Genomic DNA, 12,500 nt, shown 5'->3' with positions numbered 1-12,500 from the left:
CTCCTTGGAGCAATGAGTCCCGAGCGGTTCTTTTTTGTCTGCCTTGTAACTTAGAAAGACATACAAAATATTGAGAATGTCATACAAAGTGAATCCATCTGAAGTGCAGCTGTTAAAGAGAATGTAGCCAACATATCTTACCAACAAGACACAGTGGTGTTGTTTATAGTGACAAGAACCAAGTCGGTATTCTCCTGTACCACGAGGCTGTCTTCCAGCAGTTGCTTTATGTGGACGTAGGATTGCACCATCGACTGCGGAATAGGCAAGGTTTTACCCTTGCTGTCTTTGGGTCGGTTTCTTGCAAGCTCAAACTCCTTCAAAAGCCGTGAAACACATTCACATATGCGGTTGGCATCAGGTCTCAGAGCTGCCTGACCATGGGTCATGAATAGTCTGTGAAGGGAAAAGACAATTTATAAATATTATACGGATATACAGTACAACCCCACTTCACAAATGGACTATACCAGTTCATTTGTCTGAATCCATTAGTAAGAGTCTAAAATACTGTGAGGGTTAGACATACAAAACAACTACTTACTACTAACTACTTAAGATATATGTGAATTATGTAATGTGTGCATCCACTATAAGTCAGTTCACCTTTCAGCTGCTTGTTGGCCTGGCGCAGAGCCACTTCGTTTCCTGGAAGCTCTCCATGGTACAGGCAAGGTCCTTTTTTTGGACTTCAGACTATAGGTTGTGGGTTGCTTATCCATTTGATGTAGCTTTGAATACAGCCTCACTATGTCATCCGTCTCGCCTACTGATAATGCCGTTATTGTTCTATTAAGTAGAACAAGATACTTGGCCAAGTCATCCACAGCCTCCCATCCCTGAACACCTCGAGAATCACAGCGGGTATTCTGAAAAATGAACAACCATTGATAAATGATTAATAAATGGTCACATGACCTGAGTCGATGTCCTGGGCGCAGAGACGTTTTTGTCAGAAGTACACATCTGGCAGGACTGTGAGACATCATCGTGCTATAAGCACACAACAGTAATTGACTATTTGAGACTTAATGAAACAAGTTATTCATAGCATGTGCGGAGCAATAATTAATCAGAAGAATTTAAAAACAATGTGATTTACAATAGGTCAGATTACCTGAGAGGTTGTGTAAGTGGAGGCGTCGGGTGAGTCAGCAGGAAGAGAAATAGCGGATTCGGGCTCTTCAGGTGGGCTCTCAGCTGTATCACTTTGGGGGGATAGTGCCAACGACTGTACAGCCGTACCGGCCATGAGAGACAAACAGTTGAGTAAAAATATCCTTGAAATTGATATTGCCATAAAAATAGCATCTAAATGCATGAAACACAAAAATACAAATGTAGCCTATGCAATAAAAACATCATTCAAAACATGTATGTTCTTCTATAATTCATATGCCAGGGCAATAAAACAATAATCAGATTACCTGAGATGATGTGTGAGGTGATGCACCGCGGGGTGCTGAAGTGTCCACTTCCGAGGGGCGCTGACTGAGGATCTCCACTGCATCACTAATTGTGATGTCAAGGCACTCCTCCTCCTCCTGAACTTCTTCAACCTGGCGGTCTGGAACAATGGTGCCAAGTTCACTGTCCTGTTGTGGACCCAGCAGATCTCCTCTGTCAGACTGAGCCAGCAAATACTCCACAGCTATACGCTCACCTGCCATAACATAAGTTATGAAAAAGGAAATGTTTAAATTTGGAGAAATAGACAAGTTGCTACTAGAAAGAACAAGAACAGAAAGGCCTAGTTGCAGTGAACATGGGGCGTCCTGAAGTGACTTACCAGTGGGTTTCCCAGGGGGGATGAATTCTGGTAGTAGCGCACAACCAAGAACTCGCTGGCTGAGGGCATTTAAATGTGTCTTCAGTCGGACATTGTAGATCCTGGTTTGTGAAGCACCGCTCACATGTACAGCTGCATGGGCTCGATTCATGTTCCATCTGGAACTCCCTTCAAGCATGTACATTTGTGTGTGCATCGCATTAGATCTCCAGCCTTAGAAAAAGCAAAACATTTTAAATATAATTAGCATTTATGAAGCGATGATACACTTTTCCCCATGTGTGCAATCTATCATACTGGTTTTATGACAATTCAAAATATATATTATTTGTACCCGGGATGAAGGTGTTCTGATGCCGATGGAAGCTCTCCACAGAAGAGGAACCTCTGCCACATCTTAGGACATCCAGAACCTTACTGCCCTTTTGTAGACCTGATCCCACTTTGGTGTACAGTTCCACACCAGGGGGATCCTGAATGCATGGCAAATGTTTTTGTTGAACCTCCCACACACGTGTCATGCTCTCAGGATTGATAAGCCGCAAACCTGATGTGTCAGTGAGCTCCCACATTGAGTTGAGCAAATCTTGGATGAGGGCACGGCTTTCCTCTATCCCACGAGTTCTCCTCCTGCAGTGTTTGGCCAGTTCGCTGGAGCTGATGTTGGCCAGAACTTGCGCTTCTGAAGGAGTCTGACCAGCATGTAGTTTCTTGAGCTCAGAAGTCTTTGCATCTTTCAGATGGCTGATGTCATCCTTGTCCCACTCAAAAATGCAGCTCGACATTTTGGAACAGAAAGTGCCGTACAGGGGATGGTGTTCTGTAGTCAGGCCAGTGGTGAATCGCCTCATGTAATGGAAAATATCCAATTTAACCTGTGTTTTCCAAGGTCGAAACCAAACTTGAACCGGGGTTAAACCTGTGCAAATAAAAAAACAAGGTGTGAATGTAAGCATGTAATTAAAATACAAATGTAAACATGACTGATGAGGGAAGACCAGGTAAGTAGTTGAATGAGCAGAATGTCAGGTGTACAGCAGGAGAGCATCTGGTGCAAAGGCAGGGAATGGCAAGTGATGGTTTAGAAGAAGTGGGAATGTCATCATGGAAAGACCCTTCTTATTTGTGCCTCCTCGTGTCATCACGGACACACACCTTAATATATGAATGTGTGTGTACTGTGTAAAATAATAATAATAATAATACAAATGTTGGTAATATGTAATTGTCACCTTATGCCACGTTGCAGTTTGAATACAAAGTAAACAATATACATAAATAAAATACACATATGATGCTGCATCAAATATAATTTTAAATGGTTTAAAAGGATGTCTCTTTTTTTAAATGCCTTTTGCACTGAATCCTCTCTCCTTATGTCTCTCCCTTAGATTTGAGGCAAGGGAAGTGGGGAAAGAAGTAAAAGATGTACAATTTTAGACTGGTGGTATTCATATAGAATGAAGTACCTTATTCGAAACAAGAAGAGTCTTATGTTTACACGTTTGTAAAGGTTTTAATTTTGTGCGTGCAATAAATAACACAATGATGCACAAACAGTGAAACTGCGTAATACCTGTGTCGTTGCAGCAATCTCGGTCAACATATATGACTTCTGGCTCTGGCTCCCCAGCGTCTTGGTAGCGCTTGACGATGCCTTGGCACAAGTCCTCTAGACCAGCTCCCTCACCAGTGGTTAGGACACAGTTCAGAACCTCGCCACATTCATTACTGACGTTTGTCATCCATGTGGCCGTGTCTGCAATGGCCCCGGCAAGTTTCTTAGTGATCTATAAAACATGTAAATCCAATATAAAAATCAAGTGTAACTCATGACAATGAATTAAAACATAGAACATTAACAAATATTTTTCTGCACCTTCTTTGTGGAGTCAAGTTTTAAGATCCTGCCATATGTGGATGTGATGATACCCTTCATCTCCTCCAGATGACCCAGGATCTCATTGGCATGGACCGTCTCAAACCACTGTGCTAGAGGTAGGGGGCTGAAGCGCGGTGGACTCATATAGACTGCTACATCAGATTGAGTCATTGTGCTCCTCTTTTTGTGGAGCTCACAGTCAGCCAAGTACTCTATTGTGTGCCTTGCCCACTCCTCGCTGTGGACTTCCTCCAGTGCTTGCTGCAGGTAGCTGGAGCTGTTCCCTACAGTCCGAGGTTTAAGCATGGTCACACACTTCCTGTCCAGAGCCAGCTGTGCGGTGAGAACTGCAGGAAACCTGTTCCTGTGAGCAGGATCTAACTGAACCAATAAATCCGCACTCCAAGGACACACAGGGATCATGCACTTACTGCACCGAGGATAGTCACCGCCGACCAAGTAGTACCGTGAATCAAGGTCGATGACTTCCCGTACCTTAGGGTATATCCCAGAGTGATGCATCTTCCTACCGCACTGAGCGCACTTCAGTGGAATACCCCACATCCTCATCGGTGCCCACAGAAACATCCGCTGCCTGTAGTAGTTCATGGGTTCAGGTGGAGCAGTAGTAAGTTTTGGTGGATTTGGGGGATGGAACCAGTTCTGGGAGAACTGTTTCCTAAGCTGTCCTGTGGGCTCGTAGAGACACGTCGCAATCCACTCCTGGTCGGCTGGTTTGATGACCCGCTTGAACTGGTTGGGGTGAAACCTCACAAAATTCACCTCGGGCGGCCTCAGATGAACGAGAGATGGAGATGTGTGATAAAGAGGAGAAGGAGGAGGTTGGGGCTGTTGCGGTATAGGAGTCGGTTGTGTTGGTGCAGAGGTGCGTTGTGTTGGTGCAGAGGTGTGTTGCGTTGGTGGTGCAGAGGTGTGTTGTGTTGGTGGTGCAGAGGTGCGTTGTGTTGGTGGTGCAGAGGTGCTTTGTGTTGGTGCAGAGGTGCGTTGTGTTGGTGCAGAGGTGTGTTGTGTTGGTGCAGAGGTGTGTTGCGTTGGTGGTGCAGAGGTGTGTTGTGTTGGTGGTGCAGAGGTGTGTTGTGTTGGTGGTGCAGAGGTGTGTTGTGTTGGTGCAGAGGTGCGTTGTGTTGGTGGTGCAGAGGTGCTTTGTGTTGGTGGTGCAGAGGTGCGTTGTGTTGGCTGTTGTTTTTCACTCCTGCTGGTGCTCGAAAGATGGCAATCTTCAATGTGTTTGAGTAGCTCCATTGCACCCCTGGTCTTCTGTCCACACTGCTCACAACACTGCTCTGCATGAAAGTCAGCCAAATGCTCAAAAAAGTTTTCAGCACAAATATTCATACTACAGAGAGAGCAGTTGATATGAGTGCTTGAGCTGCTCTGTGTGGCGGGGACAGCTGGGGGGCATGATGCACCTGAGCTGCTCTGTGTGGCGGGGACAGCTGGGGGGCATGATGCACTAGATAAATATACATAGAAAAGGATATATACTGTAAACATGACATTGTATTGTCATTGATTTGTTCTACTTAGCAGTATGTAATTAAATAAGCGCCAGCCACATTTAGCAGCAGCAGCAATATTAATTGAAGAACACAGTAATGCATGAATAATTATTATGAAGTGTTATAATATGTATTAAGCATATGAGAATGTAAATGCAGTACCTTTAGCTGTGATTATATTACTTTAACTGAATTAAAATATCTGAGTAGTTCTTTTCTCCACCAAGACAATACAATATGAGTTATACTAGTGCAATATCGCAAATGTGCTGTAGGTGGGACATATATTAACAGTATGCCACTCACTGTAGCACTAACGTTATAGGCTATATAACGACATTTTATTATTAAGTCTGCACACTTTGTTAGGAGATATGTGTGGACCACTTGTCCGCTTTCTTAAACCTCCTCGCGTTCCTAGAACATAGCCGTTATCTTACAGGAAGGAAACCCATAGCAAACAAGTAACCGTTTAACAATAATCCACTTTAATGGTAATATACAATGCAATACAATCAAATACATTACCATACACAATCATATCGTATTATGTGTAATGTCAGGAGTTAGGCCTACTCCTGGCTCCTGCCCACAGGCCACCAGACCTCCTGTCCCAGCGACGCGTGAAGAGAGAGACAGAACAGCAAGCTGGATAGGCTTTCATACCAAATGATACAGGAGGGGGTGGAGTTTAAGGACAACTGGTCCAGTCATCTCATACAAACACCTCTGACCCTCACTGTCTCCTATTTCTGCAGCCTCTGCACCGACACACATCCCCCATCACATTCCGAGACCACAGTGGGGTCTCGGTCCAGCTCCCCCACAGCAATAAAACCCTTACCAGCCCTTGGTCTACCGCCATTTTGGTCCTCACATTTATGAAAGGATGAAACAGATAACTCAATATAAAACACATTTCTTAAATATCAGATGCTGCAACTTCTAAAAATAATCGTGTGTAGAAAGCTACAAATTCTCCATACAGTTACAGCGAGCGAGCAAATCCACGGTTACTACCACACAACATTTACCGCTATTTTTTTCTTTTCAGAAAGAGTTCAACTTTGAATTATGTGTAATCAATAATATCTTCCGCTATGTCGGGTGTCCATTCTATGCGAGGTTGGTTTATTATAAATGTCAGACAGATATAAAACGTTACAGCGTTAGCATGAGCTAACTTTAACAACGGGAGCTAGATGCGGCGAATCTCGGAATAAACACGGTGACAACTATTACAAATTACTTTCCCCGGATGAAAATATCATGGCCAGCTTTCAGATAGAGTATTATCGTGTAATTAATACAAGTTCATTGTTATTACCTGTTTTTCTTTTCTTCGTCTTCTTCTTGCGAACGCTCTCTGAGATGGAGAGGGGAGGTGAGAACCTTTTGCCCCATGTCACGTGTAGGGGTAGCTGCCCTGTCATTGGGTGTCGGTTAGGACCTGTTAGGACCTGCTGCCCTGTCATTGGGTGTCGGTTAGGACCTGTTCGGACCTGGGTCGGACCTTCGTTAGGAACTGTTAGGAACTGTTAGGATCGGTAGGACTTCAGTTGGCAGTCCAACTGGCGGAGGCGGCCACGACAACACAAACATTTGATTTCTAAGCAATTTCACAAATAGTCAGGACTTTCTCAAAACCTGAGAAGAACAAGTCAATGGAATTAAGCGTCGGCTTTTTTTACCTTGAACTTGTGATACATGATGCATGCTGATACATGATGCATGCTTTTATGTGCTCCTTTTCAACACTTTTTACACATTAACCCGTACAACAGAGACCTCCTTGATAGCGACCATAATATTAGTTGGAGATGCCGGGGATTGAACCCGGGGCCTCATACATGCAAAGCATGCGCTCTACCACTGAGCTACATCCCCTGTGTCTTCTTTTTTTGCTTTCCCTTTCCTTCAGATCCTTGGATAAAGGAAGATATCAGAATGATACACATTAAGTTATTTCTGCCCATACTAGGCTTTAAAATCAGAATTGCTCTCTACTTTTCTCACGTTCATCCTTGATTTGAACCCGGGACCTCTGGAGAATGGAGAATGATAAAAAACTCAACATATTTTATCTTTCCTTTGCACACCGCTATATCACCATCGTTGGTCAAAGACGTTTACATTGCCAAGTTTAAAATGTGTCTGCTCATTTGTACTAAAAAAGAGCCCGGCATTTGAAAATAATGCAAAAACTTGTATTGGAGGAATGGGACCAGGCATCTTTGAGATAATACAATTTTGTTCAGGACGCCAAATTGAAAAGTCTGGTAAGCCCTCTAGTGCCGGCATGGACATTTGTCCCATTGGGATATAACAGCCGTGGGCAATATATTTGGGCCATGGGATGGACTTGGCCGTTTACCGTCTAAATAGTACACGAACAGCATATGAGTATCTATGCATGCATTGGACAATAGATGGTGCTCTTCTTATTAGTGTGTACTTATACTGCATGGGGGGGTGGCCCAAAGGCAATATGAGGGCACACTTTCCATATATTACACAGTAACACGAGTATTCACTTACTGTGTACTTGTACTTATGGGGGGGGGGGGTGTCCATCAACCCAATATGGGGTCCCACTTTCCACATATTACACAGTAACACGAGTATTCACTTACTGTGTACTTGTACTTATGGGGGGGGTGTCCATCAACCCAATATGGGGTCCCACTTTCCACATATCACAGAGTAACACATGTATTCACTTACTCACTTAAGTTAATGCTGTCCATACTAGGCTTTAAAATCTGAATTGCTCTCTACTTTTCTCAGGTTCATCCTTGATTTGAGCCCGGGACCTCTCGTACCCTAATGGAGAATGGTACTCAAAGATGACACAGATGAACGTGGGCCAGCCCTGGGCAATCCCCCAGTTCTGGTGGGCGATGTCTCAAGAGGCAGTTGCAATCGGGGCGTTACCCACTCTGGGCCGTCCTCTCCAGGCTTGGCTCCTGAGAGGGACAGGCTGAGACAGGGTGGATTGTCTGACAACGTTATTCAGTCTATCCAGGCAGCTAAGACCTGGATCCACCACAGCCTGTTACAGGCCAAAGTGGCTGGTGTATGCAGCAGCCATCTCGTCCTGCCATGAGGGATTCGACGGCAGGTCAGCCTTTTATCATCCACTGATGTTGCGGTTTTTACAGGGGGTCAGGAGGCTGCGCCCAGTAGTGCATGCCTCCACCCCGCAGTGGGACCTGCCGCTGGTGCTCGAGGCTCTGGTCACAGAACCATTTGAGCCTCTGGAGCTGTCCTCCCTGAAAGCACTGTCGTGGAAGACAGCATTGCTTCTTGCCTTAACATCAGCCAAAAGAGTGTCCGAGTTAACCGCTCTGTCGGTGCACCCGAGTTGTTTACTGATTCAGGGTGACCGGAGCGGGGCGACACTCAGACCGAACCCCTCCTTTGTGCCCAAGAGCCTAAGGAGTGCGTTCAGGTTGAGGGCTATTCAGTTTGGGGGTTTTAGACTTCCACCCCATGGTGGGGCCAGGGAAGCAAAATTACACCTCCTCTGCCCGGTGCGTGCGTTAGCATGTTATGTAGAGCGCACAGCTGCCCTTAGACGCACTGAACAGCTGTTTGTGTGCTTCGGGGGCGGGGTGACTGGAAAAGCTCTGTCCAAGAAACGCCTGGCAGGCTGGCTTTGCGGAGGCATTGCACATGCCTACGAACAGGCAGGGAGAGCCTGCCCCGCGGGGGTCCATGTGCACTCCACACGAGCTGTGGCTGCGTCAACAGCTTTATTCAATGGTGTGAGTGTGGAGGATATATGTACGGCGACATATTGGTCAACGCCAGGCTCCTTCATAAAGTTTTATCTCTTGGATAATGTCTTGCTCTTTCTCAGCGTCTGTGCTTGCTGGGGCAACACAGGACTGGTGAGGAGGGGGGGGGCTGTGGGTCAGTGGGCACCTGACCGCCTCCCCGGGAGTAAATGCACATACGTTTCTCCGGACCCCTGGAAGGTTGCGGGGTAATGTAATGCGCTCTCGGCCCATACAGGGCTGGAGGGCTACCCTCGCATGCCTGGGGGCAGGAAGGGGAGATCCCTCCACACTATAGTCTGTACACACTCTGCACAGGGTCAGTGTCGGATTGTGGGGGCACGGGGGCACTTGCGCTCTCCCTGTGCTCCTTAGGGACTCAGGAGAAAGGGTGCATAGTGAACCCACACAGGGCTGCAGACTTTCTCTGTCTGCCTATAGGCGGACGGGGGGGAGCCCTCAGCACTGTTTTTCGAGCACACTTTTTTTGCGAGGTAAGCACGGCAGAGTGTGCTCGGTCAGCCGCAGCCCAGACTTCTCCACGGTCACAACCGAGGGAGAGGTGAGTGAGGCGCAGTGGCTGCTAAAGCCGGTCAGGGACAGTGAGTTCGAGTCCAGTAGAGGGGGGAGCCTGTGAGAGATATAACGCCGGGTTACATATTGTAACCCTTGGAATATTAACACAGGCGGAGCCCTCTACTCAGGGGCACTGTCTGTCCTATACCGCTCGCTGAAGAGTAGTGTAGGATGATGGTCAGGAGGCGAGGCCTCCTTTTATATGCTTGCGCAGATAGGCCCGCCCCGGGGAAGGCTATGTCTATAGAAATTTCAGTAGGTGAATGCTTGCATGATAAGGTAGTACCCATAGAGTCCAGTAGAGGGCTCCGCCTGTGTTAATATGTCATGGGTTACAATGCGTAACCCGGCGTTATATAAGCACAGGCGGTGCCCTCTACCTAGGGGCCCTGTCTTTCCTATGCCGCTTGCTGAAGAGGGTGTAGGATGACAAGATCAGGAGGTGTGGCCGCCTTATGTACTGTGTGCCTGCGCGCATTCAGGTAGGCTCGCCCTGATTGTCCGGCTACGTTTATGCAACTCAGTATGTGAATGCTCACATAGCATGGTTAAGGGTAGTACCCATAGAGTCCAGTAGCGGGCTCCGCCTGCCCAGGGTTACAATATGTAACCCAGCGTTTCATTGTTCGACCAGATGTGGCGGGAAAGTGCGAGTGAGAAGACCGACAGAGGCTGCATTAATATACAGTCTCTTACAGTGCAAATAAGTAACTCAGCACTAAAGTTATTAATTAGTAGTAAGTGTACACAGTTCATCTATTTCTGACTAAAAACATCAGCCACTACTCTATACTTGCAAATATTATATTGTGTAGAAGGGAGATTTCATATCTGCCTCTTGTCGCTACGGTAACGGCAGTTGTGTGAGACGCAGCGTCAAGTGACATCAGGCCTTCCCTTCCGACCAATCAAATCGTTGGAAGGGAAGGCCGGCGGGCTTTCCTTGACATATCCCTGACACAGCACACTGCGAGTGTAGTGTAGTGAGTATTGTGTTTCACCACACATTAATTAAGAGGGGCGCTGTTTCACTCTTTGTAAAATACTCACTGACAACAGCGGAGAGATGTTTTTTAATACAAATAAAAAATATAAAGAAATACCCAGCCTCCAGAAGAAAACGCCACTGCATAATCTCCCCTGTGCTTCTCTAGAAGTTGTCTTTATGGGTGAAGTTAAAATTAAAATTACCATACTGCTTATAAGGTGTGTATTAATGGGTTTAACTAGAAGATGATACCGTAGATGATCTTTCATTTAATCTGGCATAATATGATTAGTCAACATCAGGATGAATTTGTCTTTTTCTTATAATTACAGGAAGCGGGAATGAGCAGCAGGAGTCTGTTAAAGTCCTTGCAATTTCTTTTAAGAATGGAAAGGAAATTAAAAGAAAAGTCAAATCTACAGTGTCCAAAGCACAAACCATCTCCTGGAAGTAACAGGTGGATTTGGATTTGTCCTTGATAGGATTTTAAAATACAACACAGACTTCCAAGAGTTTATAGATATTGATAGAATTGAGAACATAAGTAACTTTGACAGATTCCAAGTGCACTTTTCTGAAGCACCGGATCTTCAGCCTGTCCTATAGAGAAGTTTGTCAAACTCAGGTATACATTTACCATGCTTGTTAAATTGTGTTTCAAAAAATCACACAGGCCAGAACTTGACTTTATGCTGTTGTAAGAGTCGGGAGGAGCTGATAATTTATTCCGGGAAATTACTCAGACCTACTAATTGACCTAACCGAAGTTATTGAGTCTATGTAAGTGTACTGGTTGGCACAGATCCACCAACGTCAGCAAGATCTCAGCTCTATTAACTCCCTGAAGAACCAGGTTCAATTAACTGCTGTTTCAATTCAGACAACTCTCTTAAATCTGTTTAAGCGATCCCGAAGGATTTTGATATCAGTACATGAGGTGTGGCCCTACCTAAGTGTGGGTGTGGCAGGGTGCAATCTTACCTTTGAAGCAGGAGAGGAGAGCACAGATGTATTTTAAGTTGTCCCAATCCAAAAGATGGGATCAGTTTATTTGAAGAAAAATAGGTCCAAACTAATACAGGGTTTTTACCTTCTCTCTTTACAACATAATAATCATACTAAACCGATAATGCTGTGATCATGTTCAAATATGAAACTTTAATTCACAGTTTTACATTTATTACGAAAATTCTTCGGAGATATTGAAGCTAGAAGTGTTAGTAGAGTACTGGAAACTGCCTCTTCTGCTTGCACTTTATCAATATCCAATCGATACTTTGCTTTGTCGAGACCGATGACCTTACAATCTTTGATCACCTGTTTGGCCACCTTGCCAATACTGTTATCAATGTCATCAACATCGTCTTGTTTGACAATCTTCAACAACAATGTTGCCTCATTGTGAAATGCAACAATGTTAGCGTAGCCTGGAGAAGACAGAACGAGCAGTTCACCGGCAAAGTGACAACATAGATTGTCCACCAACTCTCGGCGGTTCAGTGAATTTCCACCGTGCTCTTGATATTCATGTAACAGCTCTATCGAATTCCAAATGCGCTTCCTGTCTCTGTTAAAGATGTTAGTACATGCTTCAAGGCTAAATCGGGCACATCCTCTCTCTGTACAGTCTGATGAACCTTTGTGCTGTCCTGCACGAGTTATATTGGCAAAGAACCGGCTCATGCAGTCCCGGTGGTATCTGGCCTCTGCCGCATGCAGATCAGATACAGCGCCTAATACCCGAACACTTACTTCACTTGCCCAGTCATCATGCCGAACACTACACTTTTCTGAAATATATTGTTTGTATGGTGTTCGATCATGTTCAGACACAGTCGACCGACATATGTAAGCTGGTCGCCATCTGTCTGGGTGTTTGGCGTCCTTACTTAAGTCACATAGTTCTCCACAATATAGGCAGTGAGACATAAAGTCAAATGAAGTGTGAGAGCGCCGCAGCTTCTTA

General features: G+C 45.3%; 1 protein-coding gene and 1 non-coding gene across 2 annotated transcripts in view; one reads left to right on the top strand and one right to left on the bottom strand.

Annotated features, from left to right (window-relative positions):
• LOC139434644 (uncharacterized) overlaps positions 1-12,500 on the top strand; it is a 214,817-nt gene that overhangs the window by 146,185 nt on the left and 56,132 nt on the right. The window lies entirely within an intron of this gene.
• trnaa-ugc (transfer RNA alanine (anticodon UGC)) lies at positions 7,007-7,078 on the bottom strand. The gene has a single exon. It is a non-coding gene; the product is annotated as a tRNA-Ala (tRNA).

Source organism: Pseudochaenichthys georgianus, chromosome 1, assembly GCF_902827115.2.
Source record: "Pseudochaenichthys georgianus chromosome 1, fPseGeo1.2, whole genome shotgun sequence".
NCBI lineage: Eukaryota > Metazoa > Chordata > Actinopteri > Perciformes > Channichthyidae > Pseudochaenichthys > Pseudochaenichthys georgianus.
This window is presented reverse-complemented; position numbering and strand designations above follow the sequence as displayed.